Raw genomic sequence first — 23,403 nt, forward strand, 5'->3', positions numbered from 1 at the left:
CCCTTCCCCCTTCCCCCTTCCTATCTATCTAGGTTAAGTTTCAATTACCTGAAAGGCCATAAAAGTCTTAGGTTTCAGTTTCTGGTAACCCACTACCTTACCCCTCATCCAGCTATCCGTAATAAAATTTGCTCTTCTTTAAGAAATGCTCTCCTCTGTAAAGATTGTAAAATCTAACCTAGTTGATTATATTTATGTTATAGCAAATTACTTGTAACATGGCCATACCATGTATATATATGTTTTCCTTCTCCCTCTGGGTGACCTAATTGATATGTTAATCAATGCTCTCCTCTGTAAAGAATTGCAAAATCTTACCTAATTGATATGTTATCCATTGTTGCTCTCTACAAATACCAGGTGTGGTGCTAAAATAAGCTAACAGGGGTTGTTAATTACTGTTAGACTTGTCTATTCTCTGCTGAGGAAACCAGGATATTTTCCTAAATTTAAACTTGTTTGAAGGGTAACTTGCTTATATGCAGGAAGACTTGCTTGTTAGCACAACCCTTACCTGATTTTATTCTCCCCCCAAAAAAGTAATCTTGCCATATTTCTGTTCTGTAATGCACCTCCTCTTGTTCTGTATGCACCGAAAGGGTTAAGTTCCATATCCTTGTAAAAAGTTAAGTTTCAGCTTCCTGTAACTTTCGACCCCTTCTCACATGTCAGTGCTAATGAGCTGTCCCAAGATAACTAACTGCCTTCCCCCCTTCCACATGTTATTGCTAACAAGGTATCCCAAAATAATTAACTTTCTGCTTTCTTCTCTAAACGTTATTGCAGATGTGTTATTCTGAGATAATGCTTATCTGCAGAATGGGAGTAACTTGAAAGGCACCAAAGGCTCCTGATGTTATCAGAACTAAGTGGACAGCTTTACAGTTTCCAGACTTGAGTCAACAGCTTAACTGCTCTGCGTTTTTGTTTTTTCCTCCCTCTTCTGCTTTTAAAGTCCCTTTCTTCAGTCTCTGTGGTGCACAGTCTTTGGGTTGATCCTGGAGAGACTGTGCCGCCAGGCCTGGAAATAAAGCCTTTGCTCCCCAAATTTCAATCTCTTGCTTCCTTGGATTTGATTCTGGGTTCTGTGCTATCACAATTAGCACACTGGCATTTGCCTGGAGATTTGCAGTGAAAAATTGAATGTGTTACCCTGTAGAACCACCAAGTAATACTTCAACATTGGACATTGACAAAAAATGGTCATAACAGAAAATGAACACTTCATCTATTTCCAATAAGTCTTATTATTCTTATTTTATTTTATTTTAAAAGTAAAAAAGAATGAACAGAAAAATGAAAGCCTAAACTGAAACATTAACAAAAACAATTGAAGGACAACAACAAAAGAAATAAAAAACAAAGAATACTTATATTGGTTTTTAAAACAAGATGATAAGAATTAACAATGGCTGTTAATATTTAATCTTCGGTGTCCAGGTTACCAGACACAGAAATAAAACTAAACAGTAAAATACAACAAAACACTGGAATTCACAAACAAGATAGAAGGAAATCCACCACATTTCCTCTAATGTCTTGTAATCCACACATGAGCCCCCAAGCTCCAGTTTAAAAAATGAGGCAAAAACATATTTAAAAAGCAGCGCTTATTAATTTATCCTGAACACAGCGGCACAGTGTAGTAGGAGATTGCAAAAGCTGTGTGTGTGTGTCCCTCCTGTACACTTGTTGCCCCTCCCATACCTATCACAGCTCACAAAGTAAAGGTCATGGGCGTGGACCAGGAAATGAGAAGTTCCTTCATAAGCTAAGGAATGAGAAAGATCTTTGTTTCCCTTAGGAGATGACAGAGAAGTCTTACAGGAATTTATAATTCTTTACAGAGGGGAGCATTGATTAACATATCAGTTAGGTCACCCAGAGGGAGAAGGGGGAAGGGAGAGGGGGGGAAGGGACACATACACAGTATGGCTACATAACAGGTATTTTTGTATAATACAAATATTATGAAGGGGTTTTTTTCTAGAGTACAACATAATGCATAGTATGATCCTCCAAATAGTTACTCAGATAATCAGTTTCAGGCCTGCAGAGTCAATCAAACACTACAAGCACTAAGCTATTTCTTTATACTTTAGTTCCTATCAACTCGGACTGAGTTCCTCCATATCTGCCCAAGACTATGATCCAGAGGAGGTAATGCTTGTCTTCTGGAGAGAGGGTAAGAGTGAGAAGGATGCCAGTGATCCCAGGGACAGAATAGTTCTTCCAGACTCTGGCAAAGCAATAGGTCCTACTGAGTGCACTACTAGCTCAGTCAATGAGTTTTCATTTTCTGACTTGTGACAGCACAACTCTCACTCTTTGTAGTCTGGTAAAGAGTGTAGGTTTCATACTGTAGGCAACTATGCTACCTGCACTAGGGTATCTCATCCCAGCTGCATGCAGTTATGCTTACTGGAAAATCTGGGCAAGGACTCAGAAATGACATGTGCTGACTATGTCCTTCAGGTGACTTTGAAAACCCTCCCCTTGGAAGAAAACTGAGGAAAGGACTAGGGAGATGTTAAATAAGAAGAAAAATAGAAACTTATTTTATAAGATTCTAGTAAATTGCTTGTATGTCAGATTTCAGAAATAGTGTATGAATCGTCCTTTTGTTTTCTGGATATAGGATGACAATATGTTCTGTTTAAGAGCAAGTGTGTTCTTTGTTCTGGTGCTATTCAGGTATCTGGCTTTAAAGTATGATTATTGGCACATATCAATTGACAGGACAATGGCTCTCTTCATGCATTTTTGCACATGTGCATAACAGGAAAGTTTGAATCTTGTTTAAATAAATAATGGTGGCAGTATGCTAATATTTGCAAAAGGACACAATGATCTTAGTTGAGAAGAGAAAAGTTTTGGTTTTTTGGTCTTGCCAGAGAACAAGCTACTTCATTTACCTATAGCTCCCTCATTGCAGAGAATGAAAATGGCTCCAGGAAGAGAAAAGGTAGCACATCTGGAGAACCAGGCATCCCTGGAGACTGTGGAGAACCGAGCAAAAATCCAAATAGCCAGCCAATCTGGTAAGCTGTGCAAGCCTTGAGAGTTCCAGAAAGAGAAAATTCAGATAGCACCTCCTGTGAGCCTACCAGTACATGGGTTGAGAATCAAACTCACATCTCCCATGCCTTCTACCTGAATATTTTCTTGTTTTAGCTCACATATTGTGCAGTGCACCTTAAGAGAAATAACTTTCCTTTTAGGGCATCTTTCACTGAGTTACATAGCTTCTAATTTTTTGCACTGGCATAAACATTTGGTCTTCAAAAATTTTTTAAAATTCATTAATTTCAGTGACCTATTGATTATTCATGATTGTGTTATTTAATCTGTATGTATTTGCAAAATTTCTGTTGATTTTTTGCTGGTATCTGATATGCATATTTACAAATGTTTCCTATTTTTGTTGAATTATTCCATTTCATAATGTGTAGTAACTTTTATTGGTCCTTTTTCATTAATCCTGGATTGAAGTCTACCTTGTTGTAAATGAGATAGTTGCTTCATGTTTTGCTAGCTTTTGCACAAAATGCTGTCTCTATGCATTGATTACAAGTTTATATTGTTTTTCGCTTAGTTGTGTCACTTCTTTTTAATTTAAACCAAGATTTTTTTGAATTTGTTTCCCGATAACCTAAATAAATAAATAAACAAATAATATAATATTTCCTTTTAAAAAATCTATTCTTTGTACTGTTTTTCTTGATTGGGGAATCAAACCCATATACATTGAGTAGTAGTTATGAGTAATATTGATACAGTTTTAATATTGTGTTATTTTTATTATTTTGATTTCAATATGTTACCCTTACTGTGGCTGTTCATCTTGATTAGTATATTGATTCCATCATAACTTTGTACTTCATTATTCTTTAAATATATCTATGTTTCTGTAGACCAGTTAGAGTGCTGGTATGGTGGTCATAAACTGCAAGTTTTTCATCATGGTACATTCTGTGTGCTGCGTCAACTTGGAAGGTGTTTCTACAGGTTACATTCTCAAAGATTGCTTTCATTATGAGCTTTATACACTTCACCCCATGCTTCTTGAGAAGTGTGCCTTAATTCAACTGGGTTTACCTTTCTACACTAAGTGATTCCTTGTTTTGATCTGTTGTCTTCAAAGAGTTTGCTTCTGTGTTGGCTTTTACAACCAATCATGTCGTGTGAATGTAAGATTTTTCTTGTGTGTATTTCAGTTTCTGTATGCCTTATTTAAATGTATTGTTTCACTATAATGTGTGTAAATACATTTTTTTATTCCATAGATATTATTCTTTGATTTTACACAGCTCAGTCTTTGTGATATTAGTAGCTCTCAGAGTTGTTTTAACACAAGCTTTTCAGTGCCAAGAGAATTTGACCACTTTTACCTGTACTTATAAGTGATTTAGGTGCCTTCTCCTAAGATACATCTACTCATTTCAAGTTCATATTTTTTATTTGATTGGACTTTTATTTTGCAGGGGTCTGATTTATTGAGATCTTTATGTACTTTAGGTATGAATGTTTTCTCCAAGGAAGAGTTGGCAAGGTTTTTCATTCTCTAGTTGTTTTTTTTTTTACTCTGATGGTTATTTCCTTTTATTTGCAGAAGATGGTTAGTTTGATACAACTCAATTTTTGATGTGATTGATTCTTAATTCTTGATAATTGATTCTTGATTTACTCATGGGTTTGATTTTTGTGGTATTGGCATTCTGTTCAGAAAGTCCTTTTCTTTGCCTAATTTGAAAAATAACCTCTTATTTGTATCTTATAGCAGTTTAATTTTTTTCAAAATATTTATACATTTGATGCCTTTTAATTCTAGTTTACATAGATCTCCAAATCTTGGATATCTCTTCTAAGATCCTTGGGGAGAAGACTTAATGTGACAGATTTGTGTGATGAAGTTAGAAAGACTGTGCTTCAAAGTGTCATCGCTCTGCAAATTCCCTGGGTCCTTCCCCATATCTGGAACTTAAAGAATGGAAATAGTGGATGCTTAGCAAATTAAGTAACTTATAATTTGAAAGTTGTCACAAATCTTAAAAATGCCAGCATGCAAAAGTAAGAGATAAAGTCCACAATGATTCAGTATAGTAAAAATAAAAATTCATTGCTAGTTAGCAATGTGATTTTCCAAGAATTATTTAAATAATATTTCTTTATTAATTCAATATTTTTCCTTTATATGATCATATTACACATTTATTGAACACTAAAGTGTTTAGTTTAGTATGTATTGTAAAATATAAGCATTAGATTATTTTATGGTCCTGATTATGCACATATTTTCTGTCTAATATACATAACAGCAATAGGCAAAGATATATATATATATATATATATATATAGATATATATATATATACAGAAAGTAATGGCCATACATTTATGATATTTATTGCTTTTTGATATGCTAACCAATACTCTTTTCCATTAAAAATATATGCAAATGGCAAAATATGATATATCTTAGTCAAATGCTGCCTTCTCCACATTTTAAAATAAATTCATTACATATAAAATGTTTTAGGCTAACAATGATATCTTTTTCCAGTTTCCTCTTAATAGTGCATCATTGCCAATTTTAATCATTTTATTTCAGTAAACTAAAGAAATATTTAGACATGAGTCTATGGGGAAATAAAAGAGGATCCCAAAGTACACACTAGGAATTTTATGATTACAATGCTATATCAGGGAAACTAAATGAAATATTACTTCAACTAAACACTTGTCAGAAAACTATTTCTTTTTTTTTTTTTTTTTTGTCTTTTGCCTTTTTATAGGTACCAGGGATCGAACTCACGACTGCCTTCTTGCAAGGCAGGCGCTTATGCCGCTGAGCTAAATCCCCAGCCCCAACTATTTCTTTAATTACACACTTGGCATTTATAGAAGTGGTAAAATTTCTAAGACATGCAGTAAAATCTCAAAGGCATCAAGACTCCCAAATGGAAATGAACAATGCCAGTTTCATTTTTCACCAGGAAAATACTGAAATCAAATTGTTATTTACAGGGGTTCTGGGTGATGTGAGAGTTTCCTTCACTGATGCAAGCCAGGGTTCAAATAGGTTCAGTGCTGACTACTTAAAACTAAAAAGCATATATAATGTGAAGAAAAACCTATATCTGTGCAGTAAGGAATAAGGAACTAATCAGATTTATTCAGGTTTAACACTGAACCCATCTAACTTTGAACACCATGCTCCTGACTGAAAATATGGCTAGAAAACACAATGGTGAAAAATATGTGGCATGCTCCATGTAGCTAGCATGTTGCTTTGAAGAATGCCTTCTACTCAATTAGGCTGCCATATAACTTTCATCATCATCATCTTGAGTTTAGTGCTCAAATGAAACTTTAACAGTTTGGACAATACACGTGAAAAGCTCAAATTATTATATAAAGAAACAAAATCAGGTGAAAGTCTGTCTTTATTTTAAGATATGCTATTCAGTTTCCTTAAGCAGGCAGTGGGAAAATGGTTTTATGTTCTTATATTCAGGTGGCCAAATAAGAGAGTGGTCTAAAACTCAAAAAGAGAATGCATGATAAACCCAACTTGTTGTCTTTAACTTTGTTTGCTTGAGTCATGTTTGTGGTGGAATCACTAATGGTCAACTTGTACCACTCAGCTGACCTGAAACAGCATTTTGCTGAGTGTGAAACACCCTGAGAATTGTTGCCAACAGCATAGAAAAGCAAACTGAAGGAGAAAATGCTGTGCTATTGATTCTCCTGGAGAAGATCTTTATGCTGGCTTTCCTGATATGAAAGCAGCATTTCTCATCATCAGAGGAGCTGAGGATCTTGCTGTTGCAGAGGATCACTACAGTTACTTTGAGCATAGCTTCCTGGTTCTAGTGTAGACCACATGATGTAATGCCTCAAATACTTCCTCCCAGCTTAAGCCTCTCCAGTGCAGAATTTGCATGAGACATTGGTGTGGTTTCAAATCCTCCAGTTGGACCCATGTATGACGTTGCCATGGGCTCTAGAACTTCAGCTGGACTTGTACAGGATATTGACATAGGACTCAGTGTGTCAGCTGGATTCTTTGAGTCTCTAGTGTACATAACAATCATGTACAACTTTACATTTCACTGTTGGTGTGAATATTACAAAAGAATCCCATGAATTATGTGTACTGTTTTAAATTTTTTACATTGTATACACTGGCTGCAACAATATTCTAACTTATGATACAAGAAATACTTTCAAAGTGTTTTAATCTTTATAACAAGTGATATGAAACTTCAATCTCACAAAAGCATGGAGATCACATTTGGTAAATATATGAAAAAATTTTCTGTCTTACATTCCATATAACAAATCTGATTCCTAAAGTAAAACTCCAGTCTTGCCTTTTGAGTTGCCTATAAATTAAAATACTAACATAAAGGATGAGGGAGGTACAATGACATTGTGATAGCTCGGACCATGGGATAAAACCCACGGAAGCAAGAAATTAAAATTTGGGGAGCAAAGGCTTTATTTTAGGCCAGGCTTGGTGACACAATCCCCAGGAGCCAATTTGGAGACAGCACGCCTCACAGCTGTGGGATTAAGCTTTTAAGGCTAAAAACCACAGGAATGTTGTAATCCCTGAAACAGTTAGATAGCATCTGGGCCTTACAGGACTTCCTGTAATTTCATTGAAGTTAACCATTTCTTAAAGAACAGCACATTTTATTACAGATAGCCGGATGAGGAATAGAGGAGGGAGTTACAGGAAACTGAAACCTAAGGCTTTTACAGCTTTCTCAGGAAACTGAAACTTAACCTAAAAAGATAGGAAGGGGGGGGGTTGAACAGTGCATACAAAGCAGAAATGAGGCCCAAGGGTTAAAACTAGGCTGTAACAGACATCTTTGCCTGTAATTTTTTTTTACATTTTGTATGACATAGAATAGTATTAACTGGAATGGTGTGAACTAACTTTGAATACATTGTAATCTCTAGAGCAAATAATAAAATATAGACTAAATCTAGTACTTTTATATGTATTTTTGAAGCCACTGACTCAGTTCAAAAAATCAAAAGGTTTTTAAGTCACTATTAGTAGAAAAATGAAAGACGTTGCCCTGTAAACATTTTCTGCATTGATTTTTCACACTATATTCAGAGTCTGTTTTCACAAAGCTGTTGTGATACAAAATTTAAAATTTCAAGGCAAACTGTAAAAAAGCTGATTTAATTGTAACTATTCCTGATATTCCAGGTGTCCCATCAGTTTCTAGAAATGTGTTCATATCAAATTAAAAAGCTTTTGTACAGAACCTGGAAAAACAAAACAATGAAAGAACAATGTACAATGGGAAAGATTTATGGTAGCTAGTGCACAGACTGAGGACTAACATCTAGGATAAAGAATTCAAAAAACTAGATTCCGAATTAAAAGTTTTGGTAAAAATGGGCAATTGTGCTATGCAGACACTTGTAAGAAAAAGAAATTTGAATGGTAAAAAAGTATAGGATAGAATGCCCATTCCCACTGACTAAAAGAGAAATACATGGTACTACGATGTTCATATCACCTTATTCCTGAAAGAATAGCTGTTAGCCAAAATTTTAATGATAAGAAAGTGAGGATAAGAGGGGGACAGAAATTCTCTAATTGCCAATGGGAATGTTATCTATTAAGGCTATTGTGGAAATCCTTGTGGAGACACTACAAAAAACTAAAAGTAGAAATCCCCACTCACTTACCTACTACTCTTCTGAAAAGAGCAAAAATCGATGTATCACATGGAAACATGCATAGCCCAGTGTAGAGCAGCAAAATTTACAATTGCTAGATTTTATAAACACTGCATATATGCATCAAAAGTTGTGAAGGAAACTGTGGGATTCATATACATTGGGGGACTATGCTGCCATTAAAAAAAATCTGGAAGTATTCTTGGTAAACAAACACATTTGACAATATAATGTTAAATGAAATAACATGCACACATATACACAAATATTCCTAGGTTTTCCTCTTAAATGATGCACACTTTATAAAGGTAAAACAAAGTAAAAATGATAAAAGTAAGTATGAAGAATTAAAATATTTCACCAATTTACAAATTTCACTGCTTTCTAAAAAATGTACTAAGTGGTTCCCTATATGTTAGTATAGCATAGTTGCTTGAAAAGGAAGATTAAAGTTAATATTCATTTCTTTTATTATAAGATTTTTTTGGTTTATGTCTTATGCTGAGTAGGATTATTATTGTACTACTCTGTTGATCTAATTAGATTACAAAATCAAGTTTTAAATTGTTATAAAATTATGAATTCTGTACTTTTAATTCTGCTAGTGACACAGAAGGCAAAACAGAATAAGTTAAATGCAAATTCTAGGACATGTGTAAGATTCATGCTAGCAAAAATATTTTTAAAACTCAAAATGATGTCTCAGTTTGAGGAAGAAATGCAGATCATTTCTCAATTTTATTTGCATAATTGAGAAACAGTCTAATAAATACAGTCTCTCATAACATAATTTAAAATCATACTGAGATACGCTTTCACAATAAACATGTTTTCTTCCAGACCATGGATGATGGAAAACATTCCATTTCTATCTATTCTGAGGGAAAACAATCGTTTTTGCATTCCTTTGATGAAGTGATATGGTGTTAGATTGTGTCTTAAGCACCACATATTTATCTGCTCACTCAGACTCACCTCCTTCCCCAAACGGAGCACAGGGTTGGAAAAAAGAAAAGACAAGACAGGAAATACAGGACTACAGAGGTGCCAGGGAGCTAGTCCCTGTTCCTCATATTATTAAATTTATTAGCTTCACCTTCTTTTTGGTAAAATATGGTATTTCCTGACTCACCACCTGCTTCAGGTAGAAGTCGACTGAAAAAGCTCTCTTTCAGGGTGATCAGTATTTTTGGTGCAACAAAAGAATGCAGTAGAATTGGGCTTCTGCAGGAAAAGAGAAATGAAGCAATCAGGAAAATTCAGGTCCAATAACCTACGATGAGGGAGAAAGGGAATCTCATGGAGGCAGAATGATTGCTACATAACTGTTTGGTGAGAGTGAAATGTTGAAGATAAAAGAAAAGGAAACAAAAAGTTTGAGAGAACAGCTTTGCTAAAAACAGGAACCAGTAGAGGTAGAAAAGAAAATGGTTCATGATTTCTGCTCATAATTCAGCAATGTCTTCCTGAAAAGATAGTTTGAAGTGTCTTGCATTCTGGTGGCATTTGAGAACAGAATACGTGCAAAGGAAGGAGCGTTGGCAAGGTCTTCATGGGCATAACAGGTCTAGTTACAGCATTCAGTAGGTTAGACAACGTGCACAGCAGAGGATTATGTCAGAAAAGCCAATGAGAAGTGCATGGGGAGTTCATGGGATTTAGTATAAAGCAATCACCCATGGCCAGTGAAAGAAAACCTTACAAAGCAAACAAACTGAGGTACTTTTCCTTGTTCTGTGAGTTCTGGTATTTTCAGAAAACAGTTGAATTTTACTTCTGTAAAATATAGTGTCATTTATCATGGATGTTTCATAGACACTTGTAATAGAAACACACACATTTCTCCTGCCACTCTGTTAGTAAAAAAGTAAAGTTACTTTTGCATAATGATGTGTATATATCTCTGTCCATTCTTCATTATTATACCTAGGCATAGAAATAAACATTAATATTTGTTTCTCTGAGTATATTTTGAATTTTATCACATCACAAAAATTTATACTAAGTAAAAGGGCTATGATGTTCACTTGTTTATCTGTCTTTTCTTTTTTGAAAAGAGAATACAAAACAAAATGAAGCAGAATAGAGCCAATTGATAGAAAACACTGAACATGATACAGGGCTTCAAAACAGGAAAACAAAATCAACAAAGACTACTTATAAATTAAAAATAGTTGCTCATACCATCAGACATAATGAAATCAAACAAAAAACAATTAAAGTAATATGAACCTTGAAACTAGACAACAGAAAATCAACCATAACTACCATAGTATCTCTGGTTTACCTCCCTTTTGTTGCAAGACTCTCAACCATGAATTAAGATGAAAATGAAATAAATCTCTTCTTCATTATGATACATGCCACTCTAAATTGGCATGTATTTATCATTGATATTTTTAAAACAAAATGAGAAATTTTAAAATTAATTTCATATTTAATATTCACTTATATCTATAATTTATATTTGTTACCTAGTTTCATTTCTTTTCCAGCCTCAAAAACATGATTCAAATGTATCTTTTGAATTATTTGCTGGCAGGCAACTTTTGTATTTGCCTTCTGAAAATAATATTAGTATGGCTTTGGTTTTTAATTGCTTTTAACTTTTGAATCACTTTTACCGTAGATAATTCACAAACAGTGTGAAAAGTATTTGTACTTTTCTGATCTCTAACATTCTCATTTTATACAGCTGTGATAACTTCACCTTGATTAAAAAACAAACAATAATGTGACACCCTTAAGTCCACTACAGGGGATGTTTGAATTTGTCCACCTTTTTGAGTATTTTTTTTTTCTCCAAGATTAGATCTAGGACACTGTACTCAATTTCATCAGTATGTCCTCTTATTATCTTTTTTTGTTTAATAATTTCTGAGATGTTTATGATTTCTAAGGCTGTACATATTCTGAGTTCTATAGGTTAGATATTTTACTCACAGGAATTCTCCCTATCGGGATCTGTCCTAAATCTCCGATCTCCCAAACAAGTGTACATCAGAGGTTAAATAAAAAGAGACAAATTTTAGGATTTTTAGGAATCTGGGAGTGTCAAGACCCTTTAATTAAGCTGGAGGCTTTGAGGGTAAAGACAAAGGATTCTCTGGATCAGTCCACTTATATTAGGACCAGGGATAAAAGGCAGAGAAACTGAGGAAATTTTGGGGAATGAGCAGGACCTTGGGAGTCACTTCAAGGATGCCTCCAAGTAATGAACCAAGTCAGTTCAATTGCATTGTCTTTTCATGAAGACATGGTAGATGTGAAACTGCAGTAGTAATCTTTTCAGCTGCAGTCTCTACCTTGTTAATTGGGGTTGGAGCCAGCATGTCCACAGCTGTGACCTTATCTTGCCCTTTGAGGTATCTCTGGCCTCACAGACCACTACAAGCCTCAGCCAGGACCAGTGATGCATAGAGCTTCACTTACTATGAATCAACTCCCTCTGCCAGACATGGGGCCTAGGCTTAGGACAGGCTCAGAGATAATCACAGAAAGCCAAATAATAAAATTTAAATCCTGCTCAGAGCCACTTTGTAATGGTCTCCAACACTTCCAACCTGCAGTTTTTGGCACTCATCCTATTTTTGCATTTTTGACTTTTGCCAACCATTGAGGTATTCTTTATTGTATATTTTTTCCAATCTCAGTATTCCATAGAAATGAATGAAACAATATATCATTCTTTCTTTGGTTTTATTCATCAGGAAAATAATTTATTCTGTAATGTTTACTGAATTAGTTATAGTTTTATCACTAGATTTTAAAGCTTTATTACATACAATACCAAGCATGTGTTTCTGTTTTCTACTTACACATTAAAATGATATCATGCACTTTTCAATTTTCTAATAATTGTCATGACTTAATCATGATTGAATTAGGCCAGGTACACAATATTAGTGAATCACCTTTCTGAGTATGTTTGCTGTGTGTTTATAGAGAGTTTTTCTATGTAGGACAGTACACTAAGGAGGGAAAGACTCCTCTAGTGTTGTGTGGCTTCATGCAACAGGGGTGTAGTTCGGACACAATAAAGAAAAAAGGACAAAGCTGGACTGCACATTTCACTCCTCTTGAAGGGTGTTTCTATGGCTACAGTTGTCAACTGTGGACCTCACAGTCCAATTTGTTCAGTCTTAAGGCAGACTCAGATCAGAAATTCTCCATAGAGCTTGAGGTCCACAGCTTTGAAATTCTCCTCCCTCCTTAAGCTGACTTTCTCTGACTCCATCTTCTGGGCCTGAGCTACTGTAACATCTCACTCTTTGGCATGGAGATGGTATTATACATTTTGCTGCCTCTGATCCTGCAAAATACCTATGTAATACACATATTCTCTGAAAATTTGGGCAGCTGCTGGGTCTCATCACAAACTGAGCACTTGGTCATGACAAACCAAGTTCTCAGGCAATGTGTGATGCCTATCATGAGCTGGGTGTTATCTGACCTTATAATGCAAACAGTTTGCTTAAACATCATTAAGGTGGTACATAAGGGATCATATTTGAAAATGTTCCTAAAACACAAACAAGTTACAGATGATGTGTGAAACATGCCATGGTTCCTTCTGTGGAACAACTTTCTGTCCCTCAACAAGAACCTAATGACTTATGATGTTCACACACTTATTTATTGACACCAAACATGAACATGAGGGCCAAGCCTGCAGGTTTTCTGTGCATTATAAGCAAACTACCAGCCTGTAGACAACTGTTGCACTACATCCCTTTTCCAAGATATCACTGAAGGACAGTGGTGAGGGGCAGGTATACAGGAAGTAGAATTCTGGACAGTTAAGGTAGTCATGTATTTTGTTTGAAAGTGAAAACATCAGATAGAAAATTTCATGAACCAGATCCAATGGGCTGGCAAGAATATTCAGGTTTTGGATGGAACACAATGTGAAAATTGGTGACAAAATTTTCTGGAAGAAATATGTAGGTTGAGTGTTGCCATTAAATGATGCTTGTTAAGATAATTGTGTGCTACATAAATACTCAGGATACCACTACCTCAGAAGAAGAAGACTTCAGTAACCAGGTGCACAGGAAGACAACCATGCTGAGAATAGCATGAGGCTCTCAGCTCAGCCACTCCTATCACTGCCCAGTTGTCTTTCAGCAAAGGGATCCAAAGGCAGAGGTGGAGGCTATGAATGGCCTCAGTCAAATTACTTTCATCCATCATGACTGACTGGTGAGAGTTCAAATAGCCATCAGGAAAGGCCATCAGCTGGCGCTGCCTATGGTGGTGCTCTCTGTGTTGATGAGCCTATGTCCTCATGGCAGGTTGATGATATTTGTCACCTTTCACCATGGAACATGTAGCACTTTTCTTCACTTGGATAAATGCACATTCCTGGTGTGAATTTACCTTGTCTCCCCATAATGCTTCTTATAAGATACACACCTACAGACATAAAGATGCCTTCCCCCACCCTCATGCATCATTGCTTTAGACTGAGGGATGAACTTCATGCCCAAGGAGATTACCTAAGGCCCTGGGCTCATGGATTTCCCTGGGCTTATGTGTCCCTCTACTTCTGCCAGGATGGATGGAAAGATGAAAGAAGTTTTTGAAGATGCAATTATAATTACATTGAACCATGCAGCAATACATTTCAGAACCAGTACTCAGTTCTTCAGAATTATTACCTATTATAATTATTTGATATGCTTTTAATCAATATCCAATTTATAGTGTTGTTATTTCCATACCTTGACAGATACTCTGGAAACTAATGTGGACAACTGTAAAGATAGCACTAGCTTTTCCCCTAGGGATCCCTAGGAAGAAAGTTTGTTAGCTACTCCCAATACCATTTGCTCTGCTAACAGCTGTACAGTGCTAAAATGGCAAACAACTCTGCTGAGAGAAAAATACTGATTGCATTCAATTGGAATATGAGATTGAATTGCAGTCCTTTTGGATTCATCATGTTTCTGAGGTTACACAAGGAGATATGGTACATATGCAGTGATTCATTCAGACAACCATGGAGATCTGAAACTAGTCCTTCACCAGGGAGATAACACAAAGTAGGCTTGGAGCTCTGAAGCTTGTTTAGGGATCTCTTCACATTGGAAAGCCTTGTTAGCAAGGTTAACAGAAAAAGACTCCACCCAGACAGAATGAGAGTCTGTGCAGAACCCCAAGGACTCATGGATTATTCCTCTATCTGAAGTAGCAAGACACCTCTAGGAAGCTTGCTGAATACATACATATATATATATATATATATATATATATATATATATATATACACACACACACACACACACACATATATATATATATCTTCATATAAGTAATATTTTTGTACTTTTTACTGTCTTCAAGGTTACCTTTTTGAACAATTGTCTCCAGTTTAATATTAAATCTGCATTGTTAGTAAGGACCTGAGGGAATTAAACACCACCCAGATTAATTTTGACTCCTATTCTAAAAAGAAATCTGTGTCATCCCACTTCTATGCAGGATAACTGTATTACATTAGGTAGAATTATGAACTTGCTACAGCATTTGTTTGGAAGTTTAATATGGTTTCAGTAGATGTACTTTGTCATGAAGTTGATAGAAATGATGAGTGACTATTAATCATGGTAGGTCTACTTGAGTGGATATCAAAATATCCAGCAGGTTAGTAAAACCCATTTCTGCTTATGCCTGCAAGATATTTGCAGATATGAGTGGCATGTTATCCACCCCACTCGGCAGGTAAGACCACCCAGACTGGGAGTGGCAGCATCCAATGGGTTTGCAGTCTGTGTAGAATAAAAGGAGTAGAAAGACCTGGTCTCCTGCACTCCACAGGAGCTCATCTTCCTCAGTCACCCATCTCAGCCTCTTTGCGGTGGCTCTGCTGTAAGATTCAGGGTTTTCATGTGGGTCTTAGAATTGTTTCCTTACTCCCTTGTGCTCTGCAACTTAAAGCTGATTTTCATGATCAGTTCCTGGACACTCTGGCTTTCTAGCCCTCAGACACCCTTGTTACCTCCCCTGCTGCCATACTGTAAGCCTAAATAATGTAGCTCCTAGTGTAATTATAGGTTTCTGTTTGCTTAATATGCATTCCATTGCTTCTTCCTTTCTAGCGAAGACCTAAACAATTAGTATAATAACTTTTTTCACAATAGCTATTAATTTGGTGATAAAAATCATGAAAAATGTACTAAGTTGTTTTTTAGGTCCAAGTTTTCTAGCAAGTATAAAATTGTTATTTTTTTCAGAAATCTTAGTTTCTATTTCTTTTACTATAATCAGGCTGAACCAAAATTCTAATATCAATTTTACTTAAGAATTTATTTCACAACCTTGAATTGTTTCTGTCATTTTTCTCCTAAAAGTCCATCATTATATAGTTTAAGTTTTTGAACAACAGATTATTTCATAGTATTGTAGTCAGGGGTTGTGCATAGAACAATTAGAATCAGGACATGGAGTTTATAATATTGTTTTGTGATGGTCACCCAGAGTTAACACAAGAAGCTTCAGGAAATCTATTCACAACACCAAAGAAAATATTTACTCAAGGGCCTAAATCCCACAGCAGTGTGCAACGCGAGTCCAAATGAAAACCCAGACCTTATGACAATGCCCCCCATGAATCCAAATGGAGGTCCAGAGCCCTCAAGAAGGACTCACACCAGTCTCTTTTACAGATTCCTGCAGGGAAGACCCAAAGATCAGTGGTGGAAGCCAAAAAGTCCATGCTAGTACGGTGAATGAGCTGTGCTGGTAGGATGAGGGTTCTACACTGGAGCCAAGAAGCCACACGCATAACAAAGACCAGGGCTATCCTGAAAAGCACCACAGCATCCTTAGTGATATGGAGGTCTGAGCTTCTCTGATGATAAGCACAGTCTAGTACATGCCAGGAAGCCAGCGTGACGAGTTCATCCTGGAGACCAAGTGGTTCACATCTTCCTCTTCGGAGCTAGGAAGCAATGCTTGATGTGAGGACCAGAGTTTCTCCAGGAGAGCCAATGACTCAAACAACAACTTGTAAGAGAAGTTACAAACTCTAAACACCTCAATGCAATAGCTTCTTCTTCTTCATAGTCTGTATTTATGTTGACAACTTTCCTTGGATGGATCTTCTATTCTCAGTGCCATGTTGATAAAACCCAGTTGGCATTAAGTTGACCACCAATTATTAATCCATAACACGTGGCACAATTGGTTTATAATTATATTTATTTTTCCATATTAACTGAAAGAAAAAGCCACTATCTCATACTATTTTAAAATCCTATCACAGCTATTAGAACTGATGAATCACATGAGTGGTTTAGATTCAAAATCAAGCACTGCTTAAGCTAAGGTATTAGAAGATCCTATTTCAACGATGTAAATGTTGATTAAGTTTTTTGCTCAGATATTCGATAAAATGGTTTGTGATATTAAAAATATGGCAAAAATTACCATAGGAATAGATTATTCTTGAATTCCCTCATCTGTCCATATACTTACAGTGAGAAGTTCAAGTTCTCATGTTGCTTCAGATGTATAGATATAAAATTTAGGGGGAGTGGCCACAAATTTAATTCACTATACCTAACATCATGTAAAAAAAAAATCTTTCTTTTGTCCTTTCCCAAATTCCAGTTATTATTTTCTTCTTTGTAATTTCATTCATTTTCACTTTCACAATATCTAGTGTATATTTTGTACCTTATTTAAATTCTTACACTATTGAGACAGAAAATATGATATTTACATATGCAATTCTGATTTATTTCACTGATGAGTATGGTCTCAAATGGAATCCATTTACCTTAAAATGTCTCATTTATCTTTCATTGTAGTTGAATAACATTCCATTGCATAAAATATCACATTTTTTATCCCATTTGGTGGTTTATGGGGATTTGGGGCCTTTAAAAGATTTACCTATTTCAAATTGCACATACATCACTGTGATGTGATAATTTAAATTCTTGAAGGATATCCAGAAGTGAAATAGCTGGATCAAATATAACAGCTAATCCTATTTTTCTGAGAAATCTCAACCCCAGTTTCCCTAGTGTTTGCACCAGTTTACACTACCAACAGTGACAAAGGGTTCCATTTCTGAACAGCCCAATTAATATTTGTTATTGGTTGATTTGTTGAACATAGCCATTCTTTCTGGAATGAGATGTTGTTTTAATTTCTTGAGTGACCAGAAATGTTGAACATTTATTCACATATTTATTTGTCATTGTATTTCTTCATCTGAGAAGTGCACATTCATCTCAGATACCCATTTTGATTGAGGCCTTTGAATGTGGGAGGCCTGATTTTTTTCAATTCTTTATAAATTCTGGATATAAGTCCTTTTTCTGAGGGACTGATAACTAATATTTTTTTTTACCATTGTGTGAGTTCTGTTTTCACTGGAATTATTATTTCGTATCAAGTGCAAAGCTTTTAACAAGATGAGTTCCTTTTTGTTGATTATTTAATTTCTAATTTATATTAAATAAAAGTTAAATACATCATGACACTGAGGAGATAAAAATAAAGGTTATACAAAAATTTCAATAATCCTAGATTCTCTTTCCAGAAATGGTCTCTAGATCTCTCATGCACCATTTCTATCATTTTCATGTAATGTAATTACTCAAAATCCATTCTTTATCCATATATCTATCATAAATGAATGAGAAAAAATACCGCTAGATGTCTGAAAGTGTGGAGTCATTTCAGTGAGGAACACAGAAGACTGGGAAGAGTGAGGAGAATGTGTGATCAAATATGTCTGTGAATGCTTCCCAGGTTCAGAACCATCATCTGAAGTTGGACCAGGGACAGCCAGGCCTACTCCACTCAAGTGTAATTCTTGTCCTGATCACCACCCTGGATGCCAACGGGATAGATACGTGCACCAAACAATGAGTACAGGCTTCACCATCATCCTGGGTGGGTTACTCTGCAAATGTAACTAACGGCAAGAGTTTCCAGGTTTATATGGTTTATTTTATGGTTTATTGATTTTTTTACTTCAAAGACAAACCAAAAAATGAAATTTCTATGCAAATTAATAGGAGGAAAACAATGGTTAATACACTGCTTATTGGTATCTTTAAATAAGTTACTCAGAGAACAAAATATATGTATTTTATTGTCCAAACAACAGTAAGGCATTCCAAAATGTGAGATGGTAAGAAATTGTTACAAAGGAAAGATAAATTAGAATGGGGCGGGGGGAGAAGGAACAGTAAAGGACAAGATAGTTAAGGTAGTTGTATACTAATTTATGTGGATGACAGGTTTTTGCTGAGGACACAAAGGGACTGCACAGAGAATGGGTCCATGTTTGTGATATAGTCACATCACACCATTCTGTTATGCATCCCTGACTTTTTTTGGCATTTCTGACTTGCCCTCACTATTACAAAAATCTTCCTAAAATTCTTTCTCAATTTTCACAAAAATTACTCTTCTTTGTAATTCATTGGTGTTTAACCTCAATCTATTTCTTAGAATTTTATCAAGTATTTTGTCTGTTTTATGATTTAAGATTTTTGCAATAAAAACTTATATTTTTAACTGATGGTGAACTAGTTAAGTTGGATGTATGTAGAAAAAGATCTAACTGAAAGAAAAGCATGATTTTTATATCGGTTTAAGGAAAGTTTGCCAGCTTGAGCCCTGGAGAAACAAGAAGTTAAGTAGGTAGACATGAACACATATGAATCAGGATCTTTGAGTCAAATGCTAGAGCAAATTGTTACTTAACACAGTTATATTTTAAACTTTTGCTGTTTTTCATGGCTGTGTTACACATTTGTAGTAACAAGAAGACTGTAAAATAAAGGCATAACAAATAGAAGAGTGTGGGAGTTCAGAAATGTTAGTTGGGAAACAATGCATTTCTCCATCTAATGAAAAATTAGGTAAAAAGGTAAGTTCCTAACTCTGTATTTTCAGACACTTTGCAGCCCTCCTTTGGAATCAATTACACAGCATTAGATCTATCCACATTATGCAGATAGATTGCCATTGTTTCAAAGCCCAGCTCACTGAATTTTCCTTTGTTTCCAGACAACTGTTCTTCCAGGACATAGATGTCTTTTCAGTGTTAAGGAAAAGGTGCCACACAGCCTCCATCACCACCCCAGGTGACAAGGAAGAGACTCTGAAGATGAAGGTGAGTTCCTGCCCAGTGCCACCCATAACTAGAAACCAGTGTCTGGCTTTGCATGCTACAGGCTCTAAGGGGCACTGTGGTCTCTGGTGACAGGAGCCATACTGCAGAGCTGAGCAGTGGGATAGGGAGCATTGAAAGCAATCACACTGTACCTGGAAACCCCAGGGAATACCTAGTGTTGAATAAAAATCTGTAAGGTGGAAATGCAGATGATCTTATCTCAACCAACATCAAACACCTAGGATTTTATGTGAGAAATATGGGTGCTATTTACTCAGTGCAGGTTAGTTTGGCTCCTGAGTGGGTGGCAGTTCCAGTCCTGACCCTGCTATGCCACACCTTCTCTATTGCACTAGCATTTCTCCCCTTCTGTTTCTGCTACTGCAGTGCCTACTCCTTCACTTCTCTTGTTTTAGCCTTGCCCTGATTCTACTAAAAGTCACCCCACCATGACTGTATCTTTTGATATCGTGACACCTGCTCAAAGGTGTGACTTTGGTTTCTACTCTGATGATAACAAAAAAAAAAAACTTATTAAACCCCAATAATTTATCCACGATCTACCCTTGCCTATTATAATCCAGCTCTACTGACTTTCTGCCATAGACAGTGATAACAGGATTTTAATGAAATCATGGAATTATAGAAGAAAAATAACATTGAGAATTTGTTATCAATTAGAAATGCTATCCAAAAAGTATTTCTTCCAATCAGCTAGTTACATGTGATTTTTTTGGTTTATTTTCTAGTAGTAATATTTAGGCCAATAGCATAACATAATTTTTAAGAACATCTATGATCTACAGGAAATGTTTGCACACACACACACACACACACACACACACACACAAACACAGGATCCTTTCATCAGTTTTTTAAGTCAGCTTCTCTGAGCAAAAGTCATTTGTAACTGATGTGTCTGTATCTTGCTCCTGTTATGGCGTGCTCCAACCTGGTGCTCAGGAGAAGGACATGATTATCCTGGTGATCTACTTGATGCACACCTGGGATGACCCCTTGAGCCACCTCTGCCCAATCAGTTCACCTCCCAAAAACTTCCCAGAGTTTCATGAAGAAAGCTGATTTCATCTGGGAAAAAATGTACTATCTTCTAGAAGGCCTGGAAATCATGGCCACGCAGGTGGGTAGCTCCTGACGGTTTCTTGGTTTTCAGTTCAGGGTCCCCTCTGCATTGGGAAGTAGATTGACATCCCTTGCTTTGCAGGAATAAAATTTAGCCTGATTGTTGCAACTTCCATTCTGCTTCTCCACATAGTCAGTGGCATAGGCAGCAGTGCAGATCTCAATGACATGGAGCCTCAGGACAGTTGCTGCTGAGAAAGTTTCCTCCCCTGCACAGAACAGGAAGTTCCCTGGACTAACCCTTCATGTGTGGTAATTACACATCTTCCCTGAGAAGAAATTCACACAAGGGTGCCTGCAAAAGTATATCTCTCAACGTATTTTAGGACTCGCATGCTTAAGTTTTGGACAGATTCCACCTGATGTACCCTTATCAGTTGTATAGAATCAAGAAAGAGAAAGAAAAGTCACCATACGATTTAGGCTCCCCAGAGGAGACTGAAGTTTCCATAGGACCTATGTTTAGAATCACTAGATGATACAACACATAAAACACAAGGTAACCAGGTCTGGAATGCTTCATATTCTATAACATGTAGACTATTATACCTCATTGTTCAATATTTGCAAGTTAAAACTTGTTCAATTTTATTTAATTCCCACAAGCAATTTATCATACTTTCACTGAATCACTCTTTTAATGTGCTTGTACACTGTAGTAGCATGATTTAAACAAAAGTGCAATAAACTGCTTTCTGAATTTCTCAGAAATAATGCATCATCAAAATAAAGATTCAGCATTACAACAATAATAACACAAGCGATGATAGATTTCACTTTTCAGGTACTAGGTATTGTTAAATTGTAATCTTTGTGACTATCATTGAAGACGTTTATCTCAAACTCATAACAAATTGTACTGCAAAGAACAAATTAATTCTTGATTTGCAAAAGTTTCTGCATTACTAGAGAATCAAATCCTAGAGCACACTAATTTGTTGTGTATTAGATCAATGTCTTTTCTAATTTTTCTACCACTTGTTCCTGTTCATACCACATTATATTTTCATACATATTTGAAAATAACATATATATTCAGATGTATTTTAAAACTATGTTTTAAGGATCAAACACTAAAAACTACAAAACAAACAAGTAGAAATTACAATCTCCCCATGCACTTTAAATCCCAATAAAATTCCAGCAGATCAAGGTGTAAACTTACCCCAGTTTGTGTCCACTTCTGGAATCAGCTGACATTTTCACAGTGTCAGGATGGTTCTTTGCATCTGGAATTGCTGGGAAGTCCAGCTTGCAGGGGTCTTTTGAGCTCACAGAACCCCACTGTCTTCTCTTGTACTGTGCAGCATTGTTTGAGGCACCATCCCATTCTACCCATGGCAGGGTAAACAGCACAGCACTTGCTCCCATGCCCATCTTCTTAGAGGTGTTACTTCCAGCAGCTACAACACCAGGGAACTCAAATTAGGTAGCTGCTCTTCATAGAGAACATGGAGTAAATACTCCTGGGTGGAGTAACAGACTCCTGACTGTCAGAGTCAGCCCTGTGCAAACACCTAGTGCCTTTCTAACCAACTATGAGTGTTTTTAATTTACAGTAACCCTATGAAGAATAGATTCATTTCAAAACAATGCAATATAAATAATGAAATATCAAAAATGCAAAGAGTTCACTTAGGAAAAATGATGTAAATTTTCCTTAAAGTGACATACAACAAGCTAGATGCTCCACTCTCTCTCTCATGACATCCATATCTGTTTTCCACTAGCAACATTCTGGATATCCATTTCTCTACAGGAGCTCACTGCACCTGTGATCACATGCAGGCAGGAAAACAACAGATGGGCTCTGCCTCTAGATGTTAACTGTTAGCTGATTAATAGATTTATGATCCCCTGTGTGAGATACATTAAAACAGGATATTGGAAAAAGTTTTACATTTCCATCCATTTTTATAGTCTTAATTGAATAATTTATTGAACAAAGATGAAAATTACTATTAACATGAATAATACATTGCTTCTCTCTTTGGTGACTAGGGCGGCCTTGAAGTCACAGACAATGCAGGTTATGCTGTCTGGACTGAACTCCCATCCTTGCAGTCAGCTGATGGAAAAGATTTCATTGATATTTTTTTACCACCTGTGTCACTGTCTCCTCAGGGATATATACAAAGTGGACAGTTTCCTAAAGGTCCAAAAAGCCCAAGTATCCCATGATAGGCATAAGTAAGCCCATAGCCCTTTTGCTGTTCTGAGATGGATCTTAATGACTCGTGCCTTGGACAGATTCTTTTAATTTTACACAATTTCATTTATATATGTGTGTAATATTATGAAGTATCTCTTCTCAAAAAAAACAAAAATTTATCAAAATATTGGAAGCCATTGTATAAAAATTTGTTTCCTTCATTAAATTGAAAACTCACCAGAATACACTAATACAAT

At 36.0% G+C, this 23,403-nt stretch overlaps 1 pseudogene; it reads left to right on the forward strand.

Moving 5' to 3' along the window:
* The first annotated feature begins 2,944 nt into the window (after window positions 1-2,944).
* Window positions 2,945-23,188, forward strand: LOC100735971 (prolactin-like; annotated as a pseudogene).
* Window positions 23,189-23,403: the final 215 nt, after the last annotated feature.

The sequence above is a fragment of the Cavia porcellus genome, unplaced genomic scaffold (genome assembly GCF_034190915.1).
Source record: "Cavia porcellus strain 051 isolate PalLab524CR breed Dunkin Hartley unplaced genomic scaffold, mCavPor4.1 scaffold_13, whole genome shotgun sequence".
In the NCBI taxonomy this organism is placed as follows: Eukaryota; Metazoa; Chordata; class Mammalia; order Rodentia; family Caviidae; genus Cavia; species Cavia porcellus.